The sequence below is a fragment of the Acomys russatus genome, chromosome 5, assembly GCF_903995435.1.
Source record: "Acomys russatus chromosome 5, mAcoRus1.1, whole genome shotgun sequence".
NCBI lineage: Eukaryota > Metazoa > Chordata > Mammalia > Rodentia > Muridae > Acomys > Acomys russatus.
In genome coordinates this window covers 14,035,685-14,049,113 of record NC_067141.1, presented here as the reverse complement: position 1 = coordinate 14,049,113, position 13,429 = coordinate 14,035,685, and the positions used below count along the sequence as shown (strand labels likewise).

Genomic DNA, 13,429 nt, shown 5'->3' with positions numbered 1-13,429 from the left:
TTATTTCAAGTATCATTTCTTATAACTTGCAACTCAGTGGGTATGATAATCCTGATAGAATTTGAGCTACTTGATAGCCTGTGACATTTCAGAGGCTTCATTTCCAACAGAAAGTCAGTTTAATGAGCACTTCTGGTGTTAACTGTGAACAGCTATTTTCCACACTCTTAAAGTACATGACTAAACCAGGGACTTGTGCCACCTTTGTTAATGTAACACCTGGTGTTCTGTTCCTCCCCATGCCTGACCCCAACAATCATCTTCTTGTCATGCCTCGCCAATTTATGGAATAGATGGGCTACAGAAAAAGCCTAGGAGCTGAGCCAGCCTCCTGAAATAGCAAGATTCAAGATGAGTTTCTGGAAAATTCCCCTCCAATTGCAAGACAATGAAACTTTCTCATAGACATTTCAAGCACCCGAGCCTCTACCAGAAAGGTATTATTTGTCGGGGAAGGCGGGATACCTCAGAACGCAGAAAGCAAATAACAAACAGGACAGAACTAACCACTCACAGCTATGCCGTGGTCAGCTTAGGACCCAGGTTGTGTGATGTCCAGTATGCACCCTCCATCCTCCTTCTACCATCCACTTGAGACCCCCTCTATCATCCCTGCTTGGCCTCCATCTTCCGGTGCATCCTCTGCCCTCTATGGCACAGTTCTGTGGTCCAGGTTCTGAAGGCACATTGCTCCATGGCAGGTGGATCCATGTCAAGCCAATGAGAACAATACTATCTCTAAGCCGTAAGTACATTGAGGTGGCATCAATGGCATTGCACTGTGGCAGGGAAATGCCAAGGCCCTTCAGAGGAACATTTAAATTGCTTGTGCCCAGCTGAGTGGTGGTGGCGCATGCTTTTAATCCCAGCACTCGGGAAGCAGAGGCAGGCAGATCTCTGAGTTTGAGGCCAGCCTGTTCTACAGAGAGAAGTTCCAGGACAGCCAGGGCTACAGACAGAGAAATCTCATCTTGCAAACAAAAACAAACAAACAACAGAAATGTCTGTGCTCTTTATAGATCACATTGGATTATCATTGAAAATGTGGGGGAAATGGGTTTTCTCACATTTTGACAGAGACTGCCAGGATGGCTTAGTGAGTAAAAGCATCTGCTAGGCAAGCATGATGACCTCAGCCCTGTCTCTGGAAGCAGTGGTGCTAATCTGTGGTCCTAGCACTCCCACAGGAGATGGGAGGGGTCAGAGACTTGCTGGGAAGCTTGTGGACCAGAGAGCTTATAGTATATTGTGGTTGACACCTCACCTCAGAAGAAAGGTGGAAGGAAGGAATCAACTCCCAAAGATTGGCCGCTGACCTCCGCACTGTCATGATGGCATATACACCTACCCTGACACACACACAGACACACACACACACACACACACACACACACACACACACGAATAAAATAAAAAGGATAACTGGAGCTAGGGTAATGAGTTTATATCTCTAGCATTCATGTAAAAACCCAGACATGGCAACATGTATATGTAATCTCAGTTCTGGGGAGGGAGGCAGAGACAAGAGGACCCCTGAGCTTGCTGGCCAGCCAGCCTAGCCCAAATGGATGAGCTCCAAGTTCAGTGAGAGACCGCATCTCAAAAAACAAGGTGACGTGTTAGAGCATGGTCTGATGCTTTGTATTTGTTAATTGTTTGCCGTCCCCCCGCCCCCCGGGATTCTTACTTTTTATGAGCAACCTGTCACATACCCCAAGCATTACTCTTTAACTTTGCCTAAGAAATTATTTCTGATTGACTGGTTAAAAGGCAGGGCAGAATGGGGGAGGTGTGGCCAAAGTTTGGGGCTTTCAGAGAGAGGATCTTGGGAAGAAGCAGACAGGTACTGGAGGAGGAAGCAGGACAGTTATCGGAGGAGAAAGCAGAGCACATTGCTGCATCAGCGTGGATGGAGGGAAGCAACAAAGATGGAGAGCACTAGCAAGTATTAATGGGATTATGGACGGGAGGTAGCCCAGATAAAATGTATTAAAACAGATGCCATGATATGGGGGCTTGGAAAAATAAAGACAGCTTAGGATGTAATATCTGCCTTGCCCCAGGTGAAAATAGGCGATCCTAAAATAGATCAGGTGTTTGTGTCTTTATTGATTGTGAAAGTGAGTTAGATAATAAGGCCATAATAATTATAAGCCTAGTAATAAACATTATTTAGACCGTATTTTAAATTAACAGCAACAGTGAAGAGTAACTGGGGAAGACACCTGTAGTTAACCACTACCCTTTACACACACATGTGCAAAATACATGTACTTGAATACAAACATGAGTGTGCATATGTGCCAAACACATGCGCTCATGCACACACACACACATTTTAAAATACAAATAAAATTCATGTTTACATCTCAAGTTATGCCAAATACTCATGATATAAATACACACAAATCTTCATCGAGGGTAAGCTCTGCTGAGGAGAGGGCTAGAGGGTTAGCATGGGCAAGCATAAAAATTCAAATTATAGGCACGCACCTAATTGGTCTAGTACCTTCTATCCCCTCAACACTTGAGTCATCCTGCCTTCTTGCACAGTGTTGTTAAAGCAAAAATAAATCACTTGATATGACTAGGTTTTAGGGAAATATGTGTGAACTGTTCAGGCAAAAAATCAGTTTGAAATGGATGAAATTTTCCATCTGAGTGCTTCAATCGGGAGAGAGTGCTTCTGGGAGTGCAATGTTTTTAATCTTGTTTTAAAATAAATACTTTAATGTATAAATCACTCAATTGTAAAGGCACTTCAATTTTATTTTCCTTTAGTTTTGAGGCTTTGCTCTCTGCAGTCCCAAGTACAAGCTCTCAGATAAAAACCTGCTGAAAGCCATCATCACAAATGCGCAAGCACAACCATAAATTTATACAACACTCAAGCTGTTTGGACTTTGCAAAATTCACTAATAAAACGCAGACATGGAGTTTCCACTGAGCGTGCTCCCTGGCACCAGCATTACATGTGCGTCTTTGATGCAGGCAGAGGATGGAAACTCCATGCATGTATAAGGCTGGCTTGTGCATGTGACTGTTTGCTAATATTTTAATGAGCAAATTATGATAATTATGAAAAATTTTAGCTTTACATTATTTTCTCTGAGTGTGTGTGTGTAGGAGGGTGTATGTGGGTGTTAGTATGTGTGTTTATGTTAGTATGTTAGTATGTATGTGTGTGTGTGTGTGTGTGTGTGTGTGTGTGTGTGCGCGCGCGCGCCTTCCTAAGCCAATGCAGCATTCTGATTCAGCAGCATTCAAGGGGGAAATTTTCTCAGCTAATAATACAAAATGGATCTTAAGCTGCTGCATATTAATCAAATTCATTTAAGTACATTTATTAATTTGTGTGTATAACAGCTAGACCGGGAATGTGGAGGGTGCTGATTTTGCACAAAATACATATATTAATGAAAGCTAGAACTTCAACATGACTAATAGCTATAAAAATATTTTCATAAAGCAAATTCTAAGGGGTTAATACTGAATAATTGTTTTCTTTTTAGTAGTTCTACTTTGATTTTATTTTGTCTTATTTGACTTTAAGTAGGCAATTTTGTGTGTGGGTTGGTTTTTTTTTTTTTTTGTTTTTTGTTTTTGTTTTTTTTTTTTACGTAGAGATGATTAGTAACAAATGGTGAGCCTAAAGGATGGTGGAGAAAAAGAAGCTGTAACTTTGGGCAGTGGTGATATTTAAATTCCAACCTTGCCTATAAATTATTTTATTTACAAATAGGCTCATGGTCACATGTCTGTGTAGAAAGACACAAATCTGAAGCTAATTAGGAAAGAGTCCTTCATTTCAGGTGTCGGGCTGCAGGCTAGGAAGGGGTGTGGCAAAGAAGGGTGACACTGGCTGCCTGTGTGTTTAAAACCAATGGGAATCTTTGCTTTTCCCTCTTAAGCTGGTCTTCCTGTCTTTTGTTTTGAATTTATTCTTTTTTAAATAATTTATTCAAATTACATTCCAATTGTATCTTCCCGTTCCCACCCCCTCCCTCTTTTTCCCTATTCCCCTCCCCTAGACCTCTGACAGAAGGGGACCTCCTCCCCCACCATATGATCACAGCCTATCAGGTCTTATCTAGATAGCCTGCTTCCTCTTCCTCTGAGTGCCACCAGGCCTCCCCACCAAGAGGGGGTGATCAAAAAGGGGGCACCAGAGTTCATGTCAGAGGCAGTCCCCACTCTCCCCACACCATGGAGAATGAGCTGTCCATTGGCTAGATCAGAACAGGGGGTCTAGGTTTACTGCATGCATTGTCCTTGGTTGGTACAATAGTTTGTGCAGAGCCCCCTCGGTCCAGATCTGCCAGCCTTGATGGTCTTCTTGTGAGACTCCTGAACCCTTTGGGTCCTTCTATCTCCCCATTCTTCAATACCACTCTCACCTGGAGTCCAGCAGTGAGTCCCAGCATCTGTCCCAATCCCCCACTGAGTAAAGACTCTCAGAGGACATCCATGTTGGGCTAATATCCACTTATAAGTGAGTATATACCATGTGTGTCTTTCTGGGCTTGGGTTGTTTCACTCATGATCATTCCTAGTTCTATCCATTTGCCTGCAAATTTTAAGATATTCTTGTTTTTAATAGCTGAGTAGTATTCCATTGTGTAAATGTACCGCAGTTTCTTTTATCTATTCTTTGCTTGAGGGACATCTAGATTGCTTCCAGATTCTGGCTATTACAAATAAGGCTGCTATGAGCATAGTTTAGCCAATCTCCTTGTTGTGTGGTGGAGCATCTTTTGGGTATATGCCAAAGAGTGGAATAGCATGGTATTGAGATAACCCTATTCCCAGTTTTCTGAGAAAGGGCCAGATTGATTTCCAAAGTGGTTGTACAAGTTTACACTCCCATCAGCAATGGAGGAGTGTTCCCCTTTCTCCACATCCTCTCCAGGATGTGCTGTCACTTGAGTTTTTTATCTTAACCATTCTGCTGGGTGAAAGATGGAATCTCAGAGTCATTTTGATTTGCATTTCTCTGATGACTAAGGTTCAGAGCTAAACCAAGAATTCTCAACAGAGGAATAGACTTCCTATCTTGCGTGGACAGTGAAATACCTTTGAAAGGGGTTTCTTTAGCCCTGGCTGCTGTTTCAAAGGCTAGATTCCCACCCTGCCTCACCTCCACTCAGCACAGGGCCAGGCAGGTGAGCCTGACCTCACTAAGCATTTAAAATAGATACCGTACAAAAACAAACGCAGTAAGAGTTAGCACCAGAGTCAGTAACATGAGGAAATCATGGAGTTGCCTTAGGAAGGAGGTGGTATGCTAGGTGGGCAGACACTGGATGGCACTTCCTTCAGACTCTTCTCTCTCCAGCCTCTTCATGCTGAGTATGTCTAGAAGGGTCAGGGTGGGGCAATGTAACTGAAGAGAACCAAGCAGAGGAAGAGAAGTGACAAGGGCCAGGTGGTATGCAATTGTAGTAAAGAGACATGTGCCCGGGGACTGCGTCTCATAGGACACAGTGTAATTCAGTGATGGGCAGAGAAGGTCTGTGGTAAAGCCACTAAACCTGGCACCACCCATAACTGTATTACTCAGGATACACCCACCATTTCTAACTTTGCTTAGGACCAGTGCATCATCACTTGCTAGGCTGTGATCCAAGAGGAGGAAAGAGCTGGGGTTTGTCTTGCTTGCTTGCTTGCTTCCTTCTTTCCTTCCCTCCTTCCCTCCTTCCTTCCTTCCTACTATGCATCTCAAGACAGCCTTTAGCTCACATCTTCTTTTACTCCAGTCTTTGACATGCTAGGATTTCAGGTGTGCATCACCACCCCTTCTAGATGAAATGTTGTTGACTAGGTGTGTGAGGTGTTGCTGGTTTTTTTGTTCTCCAGCTTAAAGTACAGTTAGCACATCTGGGACTCAGAGAAGTCCTGACTCACGATGCCTGTAGTGCCTTTGGTTGGTTGTTGGCTGGTGGTTTTGTTGAGTGGCTCAAGGAGACCTCCCTTGAACTCCTGATCTTCCTGACTCCACCTCCCTCCCAAGTGCTAGGATTTGCCCTGCTGACAACTGCATACTCTTTTTTTTTTTTTTTAAGACAGTTTCTACATAGCCTTGATTGTCCTGGAATTTGCTGTCCTGAAACTCATAGAGGCTTTCGGTCCCTGCCTCCTGAGTGCTGGGATTAAAGGTATCCTCCACCATACCTAAAGCCTTGTAGTTGCCAGAAAGTTTTAAACACAGAACAAAGGTTAAAGCATTCATTTACATTTCAACTGATGCAGGTCAACAGTTTCTTGGCTTAAAAAAAAAAAAAACAAACAAAAACTGTGGACTCAAAGAGTCATGGGTCTTTGAATGAGAAATGCAAAGGGCATCACTGGCTCTGCCCTTACCTTTCAGAATAAGCCCAGGTGAGGGAGAATACTTCCTTTTTTTTTATAGCCGGTTTTACATCCCAGTCTTTTTGCTCTCCCATTGCCAGAAAGTTCTCTTATGCCTCTCATACATGCCTTGTGCTGCCTTCCAGACATAGAGACAAGGTGGCTTTGAGTTTGTTCCTGTGGCTTCTGTTCTCAAGCAGTGCAGAGTCCCCTGTGGCTTCTTCCCGTGCGGCATCTCTTTTCTGTTATCTTCCTACTCTCCTCTGGAGACTATAGAAGTGGGAGAGCTGAGCTAGGGAGCACTTGGTTAGCACTGAACACATTCACCACGTATAAAATTAAGTGCCACAACACACACTGTAGATCATTGGCCTCTACAGTTGCATTAAACATCTCCTATCTTATATGCAGTTTCCTTCTTCTCAGTGCTGAGTGTTGAACCCAGGGCTTCGTGGGCACTCTGCAATTGCTCCAACATCCCCAGCTCTTATTTTACTTTTATTGTGAGAATCTCTCTCAGCTTGGCCGAGCTAGCCTTGAACTCACTCTGATGCCTAGGCAGGCCTTCAGCATGTGGTCTTTCTGCCTTGGTCTCTTGAATAGATGAGATGACAGGCCTGTGTCTCTAGGTTTTGTTTCTTTGTCTTTCCTCATTTTTTCCCCACTGGCTCCTACTTTTCCCTTCACCAAGGTAACTTCTGATTCTCATATAATTTCTTTGTTGGAGATTTATTTTTAATTATGTGTATGCCCAGTGCTCCTGAGCTTAAGTCACAGGCAGCTGTGAGCCAGTCTGACTTGGATGCTAAGAATCGAACTCAGGCTCTCTGTGAGCTCATTAGACACTCTTAACCACCAAGGTACCTTTCTGACCTCTGATATTCCTTCTTAAGATGCTAAACACCAATTATGCTCACACATAGGTATGGGTATATGCATATATAATACACATATACTCAGAAGTGTAAAATAGTCTCACAATGATGATGAAAACCAATAATGACTAAAGAGTTAAAATGTGTGAACTATTAGTCTTCTTCAAAAATACAGATAGATTAAGAAAAATCACATTACCTTGGACTCCAATAGGCCTTCTTGAGGGTCCAGGTGCCCAGATGGCACAGGGCCCACACTGCTTACAGATCTCTGCCATTGATAATCTGGGTCACCCACAGAAGCATGAACCACAGGACTATCATCCCTGCTAAAGGGAAAAGGCAGGAAGAAACTCTCAGGTCCAGCAAATGGTCTCCATGGGTAAAAGGTGCTTTCCATACCCACTCCAACCAAGAGGCTGGGTGTGGTGGCTGGTATCAGTAACAACAAGACCCCTAGGGTTCATTGGTTGATAAATACAGGAGAATAGTCCAGAAGCCTTGAGGGATAGCTACTCTGGAGTAAACAGAGTGACAAGAAGAAAAGCCTTCCTTCAACAAGGTGGAAGGAAAGAACCGACTCCTACACATTCTCCTCAGACCCCTACGTGTGCACCATGGCATGCATGGCCATTGTGAGTGGCCAAGGAAGGCTGTCTCCAGGTCCTCTACACTGACCCCCACCCCACCACACACACACATACACACTCTCTCTCTCACTCTCTCTCTCTCTCTCTCTCTCTCTCTCTCTCTCTCTCTCTCTCTCTCTCTCTCTCTCTCTCTCTCTCTCTCTCTCTCTCTCCACTTTGATCAATGAGGAACTCACTGCCCTGATGTTAAACTGGCTTTCAAGTAATATTTCCTAACAACAATTTTGGTGTGTGTGTGTGTGTGTGTGTATTTCAACCACCTTCACCATGTTTATATGAGAGAGAAAAAGTGGTTGAAAATTACTAAAACATGGAAGACTGGGAAGACGGTTCAACTGGCCAAGTGCTTTCTTTCTACACAAGCTTAAGGACTGGAGTCCCGTGCCCCAGCACCCATGTTAAAGCCAGGCATGGGTGTCTATAACCCCAGTACTGGAGTGTGGGGTAAGAGGTAGAGACAGGCCAGTGTGAGAGGCCTGTAATCTATAGATTTGTACCTTTGTACATGAGACAGACAAATACTAAATGTGACTAAATATTAAAATGTGACTAAAAGTCACAATCCCTATCTTTAAATGTTCACAACACTCCATGGAAACCTGTGTTTTGACTGTGAAAAGATGATGGCTATAGGCTTTTTTTTTCTCCTTCAGAAATAAACATATCAAGGGATGTTGCTCGTTAAATTGTATGGTATGAAACAGTGTCGTACATGACACATTCATATGACCAACACAACCAAACATTAAGCTACACAACATGGGCTCTCCTAATTATTAGCTGTCATATTGAGATTAAATTGGGCATTAAATTAAGTTTAAAGAGAGATTAAATTGTGACAAGAGGTGCAGTATAGACACAATAGGCATTGAAAATAAAAAGCAATTACTCAGAATAAAATCACAGTATTAGGGATCGGAATACTTGCCTGCTTTTAAATTTAAACTCAAGTTTATTTTGGTTGAACAATAGAGATGAAAGGTGACATTTGTTATCTGAGTCCCTGCATTTTAAAATCTCGGGCAGTCCAGACCTTCATCCATCACCTGTGGTTGGGGCCTCCTGTGTGCAACATTGGTGGCTTTTCAATGTGCCTGTTGGAACAAGTTCCAATATTAACATTTTCTTTTGACAAGCTAACATCATTCCTCTTAAGCTCTTTTGCATATTCCCTACTAGTCAAGAAGATTTTGCCAAGTTTTAACATTTATAATTTTTTAAAGATATAATTTTCTTTATTTATGCTCATGTGTGTGAGTATGCTCATGTGCGTGGTGGTACCCCAGGAGGCCAGCAGAGGGCATCGGATCCCCTGGAGTGAGAGCTACAGGCAGTTGTGAACTGCCAGACTTGGATGCTAGGAGTCAAACTCAGGCCCCCTGCAAGAGCAGAAGTGCTCTTAACCACTGAGCCATCTCGCTCCAGCCTCTCTTCTATGGTTTGTATTATGAAAAATATCGGGGCTCAAGCAGGAGCGCCTGAGTTCACATCCCAGGCACACAGAGATGCAGGGCATGCAGCACACATCTGCAGGCACAACACTTGCTGCGGTGGGGTGTGGGCACAGGGAGATCCCTGGAGTTTGTTGGCCAGCCTGTCTAGCCAAATCAGGAAGCACCAGGTTCAGTGAGAGATCCTGTCTCAAAAATTATGGAGGTGAGTGATTGAGGAAGACACTGATCATCAGCTTCTGACCTATACACGCGCGCGCGCGCACACACACACACACACACACACACACACTTATTAATTAATTAATCACTAGACATCATCAGCATATTGCAAAAAATGGTCCTAGACATCCCAGCACAGCTATATTCTCTTGTCCACTTTGAAGGTGCTCAATAAAGAACCATAATGTTTGTATGTAGACTGAAATAACACCAGCAGGGTACCATTTGTCAGCTGCAGCCCACTGAGGAGGCTTCTTGGAGCCTGAGCTTACAGAGGTCATCCTATGAGGTTTATCTTTATCGGGAATGCCTTTTATAAGTATAGGATGAAGAAAGGGGAAAAGAAAGAATTTGATCTTACCATAGGCAAACTGATGATATAAAACGTTTTTCTTCATGTGATACAATAACCCACCACTTTATTTTCATAGTCAGTCAATGCTCAGCATATTGGAGTAATTATATCTTTAATGTTTCTGAGATGAATTCTATATCCAGGATGATGGTGCCATTCTCCTTTCAAATGTTTCCTCTTTTTACGCTTTTTAGAACATCATTCAATTCTGAGACCTGTTTGTAGTCAGGCACAGACTTCGCAAACTCACTAGCAGGAAGAAATCCAGTTTCTGTTTATTTTTTTTCCAGGTATCTTTCTACCCCTCTGATGGTACCTGGTGACCCCATTAATACAAACGCTCCAGCCAGAACAAAACTCAACAGGCCAGGGGTGAAATCTATAAAAGGGGAGACGCACTGCGTGTGGGAACATATGGTAGCCACCACTGGCTTGATCTGGGTTCTGAAGCCCAGGTCCCTCGCTGGATGAAGAAAAACTGAACACAAGGCCCCACACGGACACCTTTCACAAACAGGCCTGTTTACAGAATGCCTTCCCCTAGCCTGCAGCCTCTGCAGCACTTGCCTGTCAGGCATCTAGCCTTTGATGTCACTGCAGCATCAGTTACCCACATTTCCACAGGCCACACAAGCTGGTGAGGAAACATCCAGAAAGCACACAATGGACTTCTCTAGTTTGACTCCCACTAAGTCCGGGTGACACCTCCAGCAAAGTATCAGCTATGGACAAGGTCTCTGGTTGCCCTGGAGTTGTGACTCATTGCACACCTCACAGGGGACACTTATTACATTTAACTACAACCAAGCCTGGGTCGGTCATGTCCAAAGTGGCCATGCTCCTGACATGGGCAGATGTGAATAATGCATCGCTGCTGACTCCCATGTCTTCCACCACAAGGCACAGTCCCACAGACATCTTGTCTTGTATATCCTAAGTGAGACAGAGCACAGGATGGGGAGAGATGAGAATGAGGAGGAGGGTGGGAGGAGAGAGAGGAAGAGAAGGAAGAGAGGAGAAGCAGAGGTAAGATGGTACCCAAACAGCATCTCAAAGCAGTAGAGATGTCCTGTTGAGAGGAAGCAAAGCAGATTCTGAATCCTGCTGTAATACTCACATCCTTAGACCCTGCTCAGATGGTCTCGCTGAATCAGGCCCATACTCCAACTCTCCCAAAACACTTCTACCCACTCCAATGAGACCTGCATGGCAAAGTCCAGCTTCCCTTAAGCACACACACTGGCTGCCTCCAGAGAGACTGCCCATGGCTGTTAAAGGCCTCCCACATTAGAAAGGGAGCATCTGCAGACTGCTCATCTGTAGGCATCACAGAACAGCTAGCTGTCAGGATACTGGGGACTCATTCTCAATGGCTGCTGAGGACCACAGGAACAGACTTCCTGGTAGTGGCACCCAGCAAAGCAGTATCGAGTGAAAAGAGAAAGATACAGATGTTCTACCAGCACAGACTTGTATATTTGTGTGTATGTATACCAGCGTACACGTGTGCCCCTGTGTGTGGGGGTGAGAAGTCAACTTTGGGTGCTACCTCTTCTTAGCAGTCTCCTGGTTTTTGAGACAGGGCCTCTTATTGGCCTGGCTCACCCCTATTAGGCTAGACTGGCTGGATGGCTGGATAGCATGCTCAGTTTTTTTCCCATGAGTGCTAGGAATCAAACACAGATCCTCACGCTTGCCAGCAACCAATTTTACTGCTTAGAGCCTTCTGCCCTGTCCTATTTCCACCGTCTTGTCTTCTCAGTGGTGGGGGCTGAGCCCAGAGCCTTGCTCATGTTGAACAAGTGCTTTTCTCCTGAACTGCAACCCCAGCACCATCCATGAAGATTCTTAAGTGAATTCTCTCTTTGTCTTTGAGACGGAGTCTCAGTCTGTAGCCCAGGCTGGCCTCATATATGCACTGTTTCTCAGGCTCACTCTCACCCAGGGCCCTCAGTCCTAGGAGAGGTTCCTTTAGTCTCTGGATTACCCCTGGTCCTGGTGGCGTCGGGGCCTGTGCAACACTCAACTGGCTTGGTCTCAGGCTAGCTCTGTGTCCGAGCCCCCTGGTGCTAGACTGGTGGTCGTCTCAGGCTTGCTTTCTTTCAAGAGGGAATGTTAGGCTACTAATCATTCAGATGTTCACAGGTCAGAACGCTGAGTGTGGACACAGCCTCCCTTCTCTCTGCCACCTACAGATGCACCTGTGACACAGCAGCCACACCTGCAGTCACACAGCAGCCACACCTGCAAGTCTTCCCAGGGGTAGTCATTTATTTATTTTTTTTGTTGTGTGTGTGTTTGTGGTATAGTGTGCACACATACAAAGGCCAGAGGAGGACATTTGGCGTCCTCCTCTGTTGATTTCCATCCTAGTGCCTGAGACAGGACCATCACTGTCTTTACCAGTCTCATTGGCCAGTGAGCTCCCAGGATCTACCCTTCCCCGGCCCCCAATTGTTGGGCTCATAGACACACACAGTTATGCCCATTTTTTTGTGGGTGCTGGGAATTCACACTCAGGTCCTCAGGCTCACATAGCAAGCTCTCGTATCCACCAACCTAGCTCCACAGATTCTGCCAGTTTGTTTTAAAGAAAAAACAATGAAATCTGCCCCTCCCCCCCTGTGTGTGTGTGTGTGTGTGTGTGTGTTTCTCCGTCTCAGTCTGTGTGTGTGTTTCTCTCTCTCTCTCTCTCTCTCTCTCTCTCTCTCTCTCTCTCTCTCATGTTTTAGAAAATCATTGTTAAAGACTATCTCTAGGGTAAAGAAAGGCATACAGTTTAGAATTAGCCGCCCAGAGTTTCAACAACGTGTGAAGATAATACCTGGGTATCCTGGGGGTAATAGTGGGGTATCTCGTGCTCCCCAGCAGCTTCCTCCTGTTATCTGTCAGACATATACACTTACTGAAGTTTCACTTGTTCTAAAACCAAAACGTAAAAACCCACATTCTAGGGAGGGGCAAAAGGCTATGCCTTGATTAAGGTGGACCAGATCAGAACCGGAGACACTATGCAAGCAAAGCCGGCTTGTTTTATTCTTGTCCCTGCATGGGAACAACTGCAGTTGGAGGTGCCGTCCGCGCCCTGGCTCCTTTCCTGTCTCTATTCAGAGCTCTCGTTTACCAAATAACAACAGTTCAATGGGTTCAGCAGCTCTTGTCCCACTTCTCTTTGTGCACAGGGTCCTTGTCTGTGAGTCCTCTGCAGGATGCGAGATGTAACTTTCCCTGTGGTTTTTTTTTAAAGAGTTTCGCTCCAGAGATGTCCAGCTGTAGGACATGTGTCCCCAATTTCTCCAGATCACATGCCTCCTTTGAACGCGAAGTCCAATTTATTCATTACGATGCTATGATTCTTGGTTTTTAATGACCTCTTTGGTGATGCGCAGAAAAACTGAGTGTCCCATTGTACAACGATGGAGTCAAGGTGCTTAGAACAGTGATGGTTCCTGTCTGTCTTGTTCTGTTTCTCTCTGGAACAGGGGGCTTGGCTTCCTTTCTCCCACTTACTAAGCTGTTCAACTTGTC

General features: G+C 44.6%; 1 pseudogene; it reads right to left on the bottom strand.

Moving 5' to 3' along the window:
• Nucleotides 1–12,012: 12,012 nt before the first annotated feature.
• LOC127190219 (uncharacterized) lies at nucleotides 12,013–12,168 on the bottom strand (annotated as a pseudogene).
• Nucleotides 12,169–13,429: the final 1,261 nt, after the last annotated feature.